Genomic DNA, 13,398 nt, shown 5'->3' with positions numbered 1-13,398 from the left:
CAGTGTGTGTGACGAGGGGCACCACATGTGTCTGAAAATCACATTGTAAGCCCCTAAGGGGAAGGACACTGAGGTGAAAGGCGGAAGTCTCTATACGGTGCTATGGAATATGTCGGTGCTATGTAACTACCTGTATAAACCCACATGGTTTTTTTTCGGAGGTCAAAACCAATAAGTTGTTCAAGCAGAAACCCCGTTTTTGTTAACGTTTACTGATGCGTTTTGTTAAGGTTTTCTTGGGCATTTCCTGTTACATTTTTTTCTGTTTTGAGCACTTTTTGAAGAGTTTTTTGGGGCGGTGTTGTGATGTTTTTTGACATCCATTAAGCAATGAATACAATCATGTGCTTTTTTAAAACGGTTACAAAATGCTCAAAGAGACGCCGAAGAGTCTTCTGGATGTTTTTTTTTTTTACCTACCCTTAGACTTCTATGGAGAAGCTTCATAGAAGCTTCATAGCGGAAAATGTCGGAGAATGATCCTCTCACTTCTTTTAACCACTCGGTGTCATTGGAAATGTGAAGAAGTTAAAAGACACTCAAAAGCCTGAATATGTGGACAGCAAGTCATTTTTACATAGCAATTAATAGGATGATTCTTTCAAGCATTTTGTCAGCACTTTTTTAGGAGATCTTCTGGACAGACCCTCTCAAAAAAAAGCCTAAAAAACAAACATGTGTGCATAAGTTATCTATTGTTTTTAGGATATTTCAATGATTAGCACCTTACATCAGATGATTTGTTACTATAACAAAAAAAGCAAAAACAAATTGTGCCTATTATTTTTGATTTTTCATCTGATGTAATTTATTATTTTTCTCTAGGTTTTCTAATGCAAAATCCTCTTTGTCCAAGTAATTTCAGGGAGATTGTTTTAGTACACTAATACTTTTTATTTTTTTTAATATTTGTAGTTCAAGTCTCTTTGTGCGTGAAAATGGAGTTCAAAGTGCTCCGACAGGCGTTTCCTTTTGAGTCCCACAATTTCACAAAAAAAATTAGATTTGTGAATTCACAACATTCTGGACCGTTTCCATTTTAAATCTTGGAACGTGTGCGCCCTTTGAGTTCCGTATTTGTTTGGAATAATGTTCATATCACCTCATATTACACTGTTCTACAGCCAAATTGGTTCAGAGATGAAAACAGTTGCTGATTGGCTCTAATTTTCAAGATCTAGAGGAGGTTGTAATTACTTATGACATCTTTCCTGCACGCTTATAGAAAAATTGCATCTTTATTATTTTATCATCATTTTTGCATGGTTGGTAGCTAGTCTATTACATCATATATTTAATCTATTGAGACTTCAATATTCTATCATCTTATGGTGAATGGCAATCAAAAAACACCAACTTAGCTCCGAGGACGTAATCCTAATTACAGATGCAACACCTACTTTTATAAATGCTCTCGGTGTAAGGTTTACAGTTTTAGGATTTCTTAGCTTAGTTTCTTAGAATATTGATATGTTTCTATATATCTTTTCAGATGTGTCTCATTCTTGCATTAACAAAGCGGATAGTTTTTGTTACATATGCAGAGAAGCCACTTTTGCGTCACAAAGGCAAAACTTGACTACCATGATAAGGAAAGCCTACAACCTGTATTTTGGCTGCAGAATAGGAGATCCAGGACAAGAGTTGGGCTCCACACATATGCTGCAATAGATGTGCATCACATCTTACCCAGTGGTTGTATGGAAGCGGCAATCTATGCCTTTTGCAGTCCCAATGATCTGGAGAGAGAACTGATCACACTACCAATTGTTATTTCTGCATGTTGACCCCATTAGGAAAGGAATTTCAAGGAGTTTCAAAAAAGGAAAGGTGGACTTTACAGTATCTAAACATTCCATCTTTAATACACCTAGTACCATCAACAGAAGAATTGATGGCTTCAAAAGCACCAGAAACATTTTCAGTTGAGACAACTGAAGAAAAGGGCGCTTGGTGTCATGAAGCATCTTCCTCTCATGACCTAGACTTTCTGTCAGCAACCTCAGCTGAACCACACCTTATAACACAAAGTGAACTGAACGATCTTGTTAGAGATTTGGATCTGCCCAAGAGTAAGTGTAGGCTTTTAGGTTCCAGTCTACAGCAGTGGAGACTCCTAGCGGGCGATGTTCGGATTTCTTTGTTCCACAATCGTGGTAAATATCTTGTCCGATGCTTCTTCATGGAGGGCGATCATGTGGCGTGCAACAACAGTTTAATGGAAGTTCTGAAGATAATTGATAATCCTGAGGAATGGAGGCTCTTCATTCATTCATCTAAAACAAGCCTAAAAGCTGATTTGCTCCATAATGGCAATGCGCTACCTTCAATTCCAGTTGGTTATGCAGTCCACATGAAAGAGACCTATGGCAACATGAAACAGCTGTTAAGGTGTCTGAACTATGAACAACATTTATGGCCCCTCTGTAGATACACAAAGTACTGCTATTTTCTGTGTGAGTGGGATAGTCGTGCAAGAGAATATCACTAAAATAAAAGAGACTAGCCTCTCCAACATTCACTTCAGCCAGGGAGTAAAAATGTCCTGCATCCAGCACTTGTTGACTCACATAAGATTTTTTTACCACCATTGCATATCAAGTTGGTCCTAATGAAGAACTTTGCAAAGGCAATGGATAAAAATGAAAAAGCATTCAACTATCTCACTGATAAATTTCCAAGGATGAGTGAAGCAAAGATAAAGGAATTAGTCTTTATTGCACCTCAGATTCATAAGCTTCTTCAAGATGAGGAGTTTTTCTGTTTATTGCAGGGCAAGGAAAAGATTGCATGGGTAGCATTCGCATTAGTGGTAACTACTTTTTTTGGAAGCTCAAGAGCAGATAACTATGAACCATTGATGGAAAATCTCCTTAAAATATATAAGGATTTTGGCTGCAACATGTCTTTTAAGATAAATTTTTTACACTCGCATCAAGATTCAAGGCTTATCTCAACCAAATTGTGGAGCAGTGAACAACGAGCACGGTGAGAGATTTCACCAAAATATTGCGGATATGGAGAAAAGATATCAAGGAAAATGGAATCCATCAATGCTGGCAGATTACTGCTGGACAATTGTAAGAGATGATCCGATGCAGGAGTACAAGAGACAAGCAAAAAAGAGTTGTCACTGAATGAGGAGAAAATGTTGTAGAGCAAATTCTGTAACTGTTTATAATTCACAATAGTGTTTAGACAGGTTTTAGTTATTTGAAATGCTGCTACGTTTCCTTTAAATAAATATCAGCAACTTGGCATAACCAAATATTCTGCATCTTTATATTTTCAAAAATAATGATGTTTCAAAGTACTGAAACTTTAATGCATTAATTATATGTAGCAGTAAAAGAAAAACTTTGAAATCTTAGAAACAAGAGACAACTAAAAATTTTCATTGTCAGATTTGAATTCAGGAGGTCAAAATCATTAAGAAATGGCTCATTTCATAACTGAACCTGACAACTTTTTAAAATATGTAGAAAAGTGTTACCAACTAAATAGAGAAAAACGTCACTCTATCATCACATAAAGACATGAAGCTCAGTCAATCTAGAAATTGCTGGAGAACCTTGAAGGTATCCTCAAGTGCAGTCATGAAAACTATCAATTGCCATGAGGAAACTGGTTCTCATGAGTAGTGTTGAGCCACCCCCGTAGTGTTCGAGTTCGGTTCGGTTCGTCGAACACCCGTGTGTTCGCCGAACTGTTCGTCGAACACCTTCGAACACCATTAAAACCAATGGCAGGCAAACAAAAACACATAGAAACACATAGAAAACACCTTCAAAGGTGTCCAAAAGCTGACAAACTGCTCAGAAGACACAACTAACACATGGAAAAGTGACAAGTACATATAGTCATGCGAAAAGAAAAGAGGTGGAGGAGTAAAAGGAGGGGGAGACACAGATATAGGCATGTCATGCCCTTCTAAAATCCAAAAAGTGAGAAGCCGAGACGGCCAGTCCGCTCCTGCCCGTGCCACCTCCGTGTCGCCGGGTTTGTGCCAGAGCCGCGGTGAACCCTGACGGCCAGCCCCCCTCTCCCAATACTGGTGCCTGTCCGCTGGTGGGTCGAGAGAGCCCCCCTGTGGTGGAGGCAGCTCTAAGCTTTTTAATTTAAATTGTCCCTCTAATTTGAATGAATACACTTTAAATCCATTTACAAGGATCTATTGGAGGGCAAGTCTCATGCCAGCAGCCGCGTAATTCCAGCTCCAGTAGCGTCCACTAAAGCTGCTGCAGTTAAAAAGCTTTTATAAGGATCGAGCTCGGCTGTCCACCGCAAGGCATCCTAGTGCCAGTCCCAGCCCCTATGCCTTGGGGTGCCTCCTGATGCTCTTCACTAAGTATCCCGTGGTCCCGAAGCATTTCCTTTGAAAAAATTAAGTGTCCAAACTACAGGTGGTGTAGCTTGCTTAACAGCCGGGATAATCCGCTGACTAGCAGACACTGCTACTAGGCACAAAGTATTTCCTGGGCTAGATGCAGTTAAAAATTTGTAAGTAGATACTCTCGTTGGATGCTGAGAAAGCATTCCATAGAGTCTCCTGGCACGCCATATATGATTCTCTTAAAAAGCTTGGGGTAGGGGTCTAGGGGACCCTTTTATAGCCAAAATCACGGCCCTGTATCACAATACGTCACCTAGGCTGAAGATAAATGGAACTGTAGCACCGAGGGCTCGGTTGCTACAGACGTATTGCACCTCACCCAGAGGTGTGATATCTCACTCTCAGATAAGGATGGAGTGTGGATCAGGACCCGACACCTGCATGCATTACACCACATTGCCGTGGGGCAGGGCGACCAATATGCCCCTGAGATGGGCACGACAGTCCCTGTCCCTGGCTGGAGTGGGGGGAGGGAACACTGAGGAAGGGGAACCCTGCAGTGCAGGAGCAGGGAGGAAGCAGTTCCTGGGTGCATTGAGAAGGGAGTATAAAAGGTGGGCACCATCTTAGTTCAGTGCAGAGAAGTCTGAGCAGAAGTGGCAGGGAGCAGGGGGCTCTGCATGAGCTCTGCTCCGGAGGCGGGCCTAGTAACAGAGGCCCAGGCCTGCAAGAGGGAGAAGGAAGGAAGAGGAGCGGAGAAGGCTCCAGGAACGAGGAATGAAGGGATCCCAGGGGTGCGGACGGGCGAGTCGCCACCGCACGCCCGAATCCACCTGCGTGGAGGGGTCAGGCCAAAGGGGGAGACCGGTCCCCGAACTAGTGGAGGCAGGAAACGACCCTCAGCTAGAAACCGGAGGCTCTGACATTTTATGTGGCGCAGCCCCTTGCTCCACCCGCTAGGAAGGCACCACATAGGGTCAGGGAAACTGGCGCCAAGTTTACCAAGAGGAGGCCCGAGGCAGCCGGACAGAAGTGTTGGTAAGAAAGGCCAGACAAAGGACACACAAAGGGGGTCCTATGAAGCGCTCCAAAGTTATCTGGGAGTTGTCTGAGCCCCTCACCTGGTGAGCACAGTACGACGTGGGCAGCCGTTACCTGCAGACGTGGTCTGGATAATAAGAACTGTGAGTAAAGGCCCTGAACTGCATCACTGACTCCGTGTCGTTACTGCTGCTGCCCTGCACCATCACCCCCATCCTCCGCATACACTGCCCTGAGGCTATACTCCTCCCGTGGGGAGTTATGCTACGCTCTGCTGCACCCACAACACCAGCCTTAGCGGTCTGCCCTGTAGCGGCGGTTCACTCTGACCGCAATCCACGGGTGGCGTAGTCGGACATTTAAACATCAAAACCACATAAATAGTTCCGCCACTGGTTTGACCGCCCTGAGCCACGGAACCGGATCGCCGCCACGAAGACTACAACCACCAGCATCCACCAAAAAGGGTCCGGCTCCGGGTGTCCCAAGGCCCATGGGGTGCGTCAGAACATTTTCATCACCTTTCACAATCACCAATGGGACAAGGCAGGGATGTCCTCTGTCCCCTCTCTTATACATCTTAGTGACGGAGCACCTGCTCTCATCAATTCGCCATAACCCCAATATTAGGTGGATTGAGGTGGGAGGCACCGAGTACAAGTGCTCTCTATTTGCTGATGATGTCCCAGTATATATCACTCAATCACATATATCCATCCCTGCTGTTATGGCTGAAATAGATCACTTTGTTACATGGTAAAATTTTAAAATCAATGCAGCGAAGTCTGAGGCCCTCGATGTCTCCCTCCCTAAATCCATATAGGATTCCATCCAGTCCAACTTTCTCTTTGCCTGGCCCTCACAGGGTATCAAATACTTAGGAATTCCTATTCATAGAGACCTCTCCCATCTATGTTATCTTAATTTTGGGCCCTTTATTGAACAATTCCATACAGACCACGGTTGGCAAGTTAGAACTGTAAGATTCACTACGTGAACCACTGGTGTTTTGTGGAAAAGCACATGTACACCGCGTTCCAAATTATTATGCAAAAAGTGTTTAGGAGTGATAAGGGAAGAATTTGTTTGTTTGTCAGTTAAACTCATTGATGGTGATGTGTGTCAGGGCTCTTTATATCACTGTAAGCAATTGCAGACACCTGTGCTAATTAGTTTGGCAGGTGTGTCCAATGAAAGGCAAGACTACTTAAGAAGGCTCTCTCACATTATTAAGCAGCCTACATTTTCTGCCAAAATGGGAAAGAAAAAGGATGTGTCGGCTGCTGAGAAGCAACAAATTGTGGAGTGTTTAGGTCAAGGCATGACTACAATCAACATTGTGCGATGATCAGGATGAAGTGTCTTGGCAATCAAGAAGTATGTAGCTGATTCACAGTACACACGTGTGCGTGCTGATAAGGGCAAATTGAGGACTCTTTCCTACAGGCAATTACGTCAGGTTGAAAGAGCAGCGGCAAAAAAGCCTTGTCATAGCAGCAGACAAGTTTTTGAAGCTGCTTGTGCCTCCAACGTCCCCCGAACAACAAGATGCAGGGTCCTTCAGAGGTTTGCAGCTGTGCATACGCCATCCTGTCGACCTCCTCTATCCACTTCACACAAGCAGAAACGGCTCCAGTGGGCCAAACATTACATGAAGACTGATTTCAAAACTGTTTTGTTCACGGATGAGTGCCGTGCAGCGCTCGATGGTCCAGATGAATGGAGTGGAGGATGGCTGGTTGATGGACACCCCACGCAAACACGGCTACAGCGCCAACAAGGAGGAGGTGGAGTAATGTTTTGGGCTGGAATCATGGGGAGAGAGATTGTCGGCCCCTTTAGGATCCCTGAAGGCGCTAAAGATGAACTCCATAATGTATGTGGATTATCTCAAACAGCACTTCCTGCCATGGTTCAAGAAGAAGAACCGTGTATTTCACAGCAAGATCATTTTTCTGCATGATAATGCACCATCTCATGCTGCACATAAAACATCTGCATCTCTGGCTGATATGGGCATAAAAGGGGACAAACTTATGGTGTGACCCCCATGCTCCCCTGACCTCTACCCCATTCAGAACCTTTGGAGCATCATTAAAAGGAGTGTCTATGATGGCGGGAGGCAGTTCACATCTAAGCAACAGCTCTGGGAGGGTATTCTGTCCTCATGCAAAACAATTGAAGCAGAAACCATCCAAAACCTGACAAATTCAATGGACGAGAGAGTTCAGAAGCTCCTTTCGAACAAGGGGTCCTATGTGAAAATGTAACATCACCTAGAATAAAGTTTTGAGTTGAAAACTGTTTGATTTCAGTTTCTAACAACCTGCTAATGCTTATAATTTCAAAAATGACCATTTTTTTGGTCTTTATTAAAATGAAAAGGTTGATCGAAAAGTTTGGGGGATCTAAGAGTGTGGCAACCCAGTAGTCATGATTACTTCGAATTCTGACAATATGAGGGTCATGCTGCAGGTAGTGCAGCAAGAAGGCACTTATGTGTCTTGCGCATCTCGGAGCCCCAAAATTATTTTCCGGGCTAGATGCAGCTAAAAATTATTTTTAATTTTAAATCTGGTGAAGCTTATTATAGATGGCCTAATAGGATCAGTGCTGCACACTGCTACAAAGCCCAAATTATTTTCCAGTCAAGATACAGATAAACATGATTAGTAATTTGAAAGCTTAAAACGGTTGGTAGGGTGATTTTAACCAATCATCAAGCTTTTACTCTCCCCAGGATGACACAGGGGTAGAAAAGTCGTTTCGGATCCATGATTTGTTCATCTTTATGAACGTGAGTCTGTCTACATTATCAGTGGAGAGCCGCGTGCGCTTATCTGTCAGCACACCACCAGCAGCGCTGAACACACGTTCAGACAGAACGCTGGCTGCGGGGCATGACAAGATCTCCAAGGCGTAAGTGGCTAGCTCCGGCCATTTATCCAGATTGGAAGCCCAAAAAGAGCAAGGGTCCAGTGACACAGTCGTGGCTTCAATGTTTACTTGGAGATACTCCTGTACCATCGTCTCTAGGCGTTGACTATGTGTCAGACTTCTTGTCTCCTGTGGCCTTGCAAAGGATGGGCTAAAAAAGTGGTGAAATGATTCCGCAAAATTGATGTTACCAGCAGATACTGTGGTTCTGTTACGGTTTGAGTGCTGAACACTTGACGGTCCCACGGTTGGCAAGTTGGAACTGTGAGATTCACTACGTGCACCACTGGTATTTTGTGGAAAAGCACATGTAAGATTCTGCAACAGTCTCTGCTGATACTCCTGCATGCGTGCATCCCTTTCTATGGCAGGAATAATTTCTGCAAATTTACTTTTGTACCGGGGATCTAACAGTGTGGCAACCCAGTAGTCAGGATTATTTCTAATTCTCACAATTCGAGGGTCATGTTGCAGGTAGTGCAGCAAGAAGGCACTCATGTGTGTTGCGCATCCAGGAGCACCAAGTCCCTGTTGTGTTGGTGGCGAGGTAACAATCATGCTTCCTTCCTCTGTCCTCTCCCCCCAACCTCGCACAACAGAAATGTGATCAAGGTCTCCCTCATCTGATGAGTCTTCCATCAGTTCGTCCTCCACTTCTTCCTGGGCTCCTGCACCTTCCTCACTAGTTTGGCTGCTACCATGCGCCCTGGTAAAATCATCTCCCCCACCCTCACATGCCTGCCGCCTTGGTGCTGCCGACCGTCTGGACCTTGCAGATGTTAGCCCTTCCGCATACAACTCCTCCTCCTCTACTTCCTCCACCTCCTCTTGTGCCACCACCTGACTCCGAATTCTGTTTAACATGTGCTCCAGCATGTAAATCACCGGAATAGTCATGCTGATAATGGCATCGTCAGCACTAAACATCTTCGTCGCCATTTCAAAACTGTGCAGAAGGGTGCATAGGTCCCTGATCTGAGACCACTCCTCCAGCGTGATTTGCCCCACCTCTGAATCTCGTTGGCCCAGGCTATACGTCAGAACGTATTGCACCAGGGCTTGTCGGTGCTGCCACAGTCGCTGCAACATGTGCAGAGTTGAATTCCACCGGGTAGGCACATCGCATTTTAGCCGGTGAAGTGGCAGGCCCAACGACTTCTGTAGAGATGTAAGTCGCTGAGCTGCGGGATGCGAACGGCGGAAGTGAGCACACAGCGACCGTGCCCTCTGCAGAAGGCCATCTAGTCTGGGATAGTGGGCTAAAAATTGCTGGACAACCAGGTTCAACACGTGAGCCATACAAGGCACGTGTGTGACATTGCCCCGGCGAAGGGCCGCACCCAGGTTTGCAGCATTGTCGCACACGGCCTTCCCTGGTTTCAGGTCCAGTGGAGACAACCATTCATGAAATTGGTTCTCCAGAGCTGACCACAACTCCTCAGCTGTGTGACTCACATTTCCCAGACATTTCAATGTAAAAACCGCCTGATGACGTTGAGCCCTACTGCCAGCATAGTAAGGAGGTGTGCAGGATCCCTTCTGCGCAGTTAGAAAGCTTGTGGCATGACCAGACAGGCTTTGGGTGCAGGTGGAAGACCGAGAGGAGGTTGAGGAGGCAGAAGCAGTGGAGGAACTTTGACATAAAGAGGATTGACGCACAACTCGTGGGGACGGCAAGACTTGGACAGCAGCCCCTTGTCCTGCTGTCACCATAGTTACCCAGTGCCCAGTCAGCGACATGTAACGCCCCTGTCCATGCCTACTCGTCCAAGTGTCTGTGGTGAAATGCACCCTGTCACACACAGAGTTTCTCAAAGAAGCGGTGATGTTGTGTGCGACATGCTGGTGGAGCGCAGGCACACCTTTCTTTGAGAAGTAGTGCCGACTGGGCATCTGGTACTGGGGCACTGCGACGGACATAAGGTCTCGAAAATCCTCTGTGTCCACCAGGCGGAAAGGCAGCATTTCTGTAGCCAAGAGCTTGCAGATGGTGAAATTCAACCTCTTAGCTTTCTCATGGCTAGGAGGAAATGGTCTTTTACTTGTCCACATCTGAGGGACCGAGGGCTGGCTATTGTGCTTAGACGGGGTTGATAAGGGTGTCCCCGGCAAACTGCCGGTCTGTGAGGAAGATGCAGGCGGACATGTTAGGTTGCCTTGATCCAAAGGTGGTGCTATCGATGTCGGACAGCGCTCAAGACCAGCTGGTGTTACCACCTCCAAAGAAAATGATGACCTGCCAATCACGCTGGCTGTTGCGGGTAAAGAGGTGGCAGGTCTGCGCCCCAAAACAGGTGTGACTGCTGTCCCCCCAGTCACAGAGGATGAAGAGGCCGCGGATGCACAAGATATGGCAGACGGTGGTTGGCCCGGCCGGCTAGACCGCATTGTAGCACACTGAGCTTCCCACTGCAACTTATGCTTCATGTCCATGTGCCGGTTCATGCATGAAGTACTCAAACTATGTATTTTTTGGCCTCTACTTAGCTTTTGCTGACAAATGTCACAGATAACACGAGTTGGGTCATCTTTATCGATCTGAAAAAATGCCCAGGCTATGCAAGGCTTAGCACCCATGCGACCTGAAGAGCCACCACGACTTGTGGTGAGAGGCAGAGTTGTGTTTGAGGATGCAGTTGTTGACGTGCTTCCAGTACTACGTCTCTGTCCAGGAAGGCGCAACCTGACCTCGTCGTCACTAGCATCTTCCTCCACCTCCTCTGCTGACCTCATCTCTTGGCTGACTGTGGGTTGACAGTAAGTGGGATCTCCGACCTCATCATCATCACCCTGTGCGTTATCACACCCGTCGTCCTCAGAGCCAACCTGTTCCTGCCCTGACAAAAAACTAAAGTTGTCGCTCCAATCAGGTATTTGAGTCTTATCATCTTCTTCCTCATTGTCTCCACCAACAGGAGTTACAGTTTGGGAATGAGGGTCTACATTATGGTCAGAACCTTCTGCGTCTGGTCCTGGATCCGACTCATAAAGATTCTGGGCATCAGTGCAGATCATTTCCTCGTCTGGATTCACAGAAGCGCTGGAGTCGACCTCTGATTCCCAGGCTATAGTATGAGTAAACAGCTCTGCAGACTCAACCATCTGTTCTACCTCATACTCAGACGGGCAGCTGGAGATTTGGGAGCTGTGAGGAAGCAAGTGCGATTTGGGTGACACCTTTGAGGACTGGAGTATTTGTGATGTTGAAGTTGATGTGGAGGAGAGCCCACTTAAAGGAGCACTTGATATCCGTTGAAGCACCTGCTGTTTTTGTGCCTCATCTGGAATTTGTAGCGATTGGCGTGGCCGTAAGAAAGGGATCTTATCACATTGTCCGCTAAAAGAAGTAGACATTTTAGTTTGGCTGGAAGATGGTCTTTCTTCTGCACCTACCCCACGGACACAACCTTTTTTCCCCTTCCCAACACGCCTATTCCCCTTTCCACCAGCAGCAGGCCTTTTTCCACTCATTTTGGTGGTTAACTAATTCACAACTCTGGAGTTGTTTGCACAAAAAAACAATGGATGGTAACTGAGCAGAGCTGAGTGGCCAAACTGTGGTATTAGGCCAAAACTATTGGCTGGGTTAGATGCAGAAAAAAATTATTTTTAATTTGCAACCTGATGGAGGTCAATATAGATGGACTAATAGACCAAGTCCCACACACTGCTAGAAGCCCAAATATTTTTTCAGAGCTAGATGCAGAAAAAAATTATTTTTAATTTGCAACCTGATGGAGGTCAGTATAGATGGACTAATAGACCAAGTCCCACACACCGCTAGAAGCCCAAATATTTTTTCAGAGCTAGATGCAGAAAAATATTATATTCAATTTGCAACCTGCTGGACGTCAGTATAGAAGGACTAATAGAACAAGTCCCACACACTGCTAGAAGCCCAAATATTTTTTCAGAGCTAAATGAAGAAAAAAATTATTTTTAATTTGCAACCTGATGGAGGTCAGTATAGATGGACTAATAGACCAAGTCCCACACACTGCTAGAAGCCCAAATATTTTTTCAGAGCTAGATGCAGAAAAAAATTATTTTTAATTTGCAACCTGATGGAGGTCAGTATAGATGGACTAATAGACCAAGTCCCACACACCGCTAGAAGCCCAAATATTTTTTCAGAGCTAGATGCAGAAAATTTTTTTATTCAATTTGCAACCTGATGGAGGTCAGTATAGATGGACTAATAGACCAAGTCCCACACACTGCTAGAAGCCCAAATATTTTTTCAGAGCTAGATGCAGAAAAAAATTATTTTTAATTTGCAACCTGATGGAGGTCAGTATAGATGGACTAATAGACCAAGTCCCACACACTGCTAGAAGCCCAAATATTTTTTCAGAGCTAGATGCAGAAAAAAATTATTTTTAATTTGCAACCTGATGGAGGTCAGTATAGATGGACTAATAGAACAAGTCCCACACGCTGCTAGAAGCCCAAATATTTTTTCAGAGATAAATGAAGAAAAAAATTATTTTTAATTTGCAACCTGATGGAGGTCAGTATAGATGGACTAATGGAGGTCAGTATAGATGGACTAATAGACCAAGTCCCACACATTGCTAGAAGCCCAAATATTTTTTTCAGAGCTAGATGCAGAAAAAAATTATTTTTAATTTGCAACCTGATGGAGGTCAGTATAGATGGACTAATAGACCAAGTCCCACACACCGCTAGAAGCCCAAATATTTTTTCAGAGCTAGATGCAGAAAAAAATTATATTCAATTTGCAACCTGCTGAAGGTCAGTATAGAAGGACTAATAGAACAAGTCCCACACACTGCTAGAAGCCCAAATATTTTTTCAGAGCTAAATGAAGAAAAAAATTATTTTTAATTTGCAACCTGATGGAGGTCAGTATAGATGGACTAATAGACCAAGTCCCACACACAGCTAGAAGCCCAAATATTTTTTCAGAGCTAGATGCAGAAAAAAATTATATTCAGTTTGCAACCTGATGGAGGTCAGTATAGATGGACTAATAGAATGATGCTATGCCCAAAAGATTTTACTTCACTAGGTGCAGTAAAAAAATTGGTATTCTATACACAGGTGGTATATCTTGCAACACAGAT

The sequence above is a fragment of the Phyllobates terribilis genome, unplaced genomic scaffold, assembly GCF_046119375.1.
Source record: "Phyllobates terribilis strain yellow unplaced genomic scaffold, ASM4611937v1 Scaffold_1__5_contigs__length_1240528914, whole genome shotgun sequence".
NCBI classification, from domain to species: domain Eukaryota; kingdom Metazoa; phylum Chordata; class Amphibia; order Anura; family Dendrobatidae; genus Phyllobates; species Phyllobates terribilis.
This window is presented reverse-complemented; position numbering follows the sequence as displayed.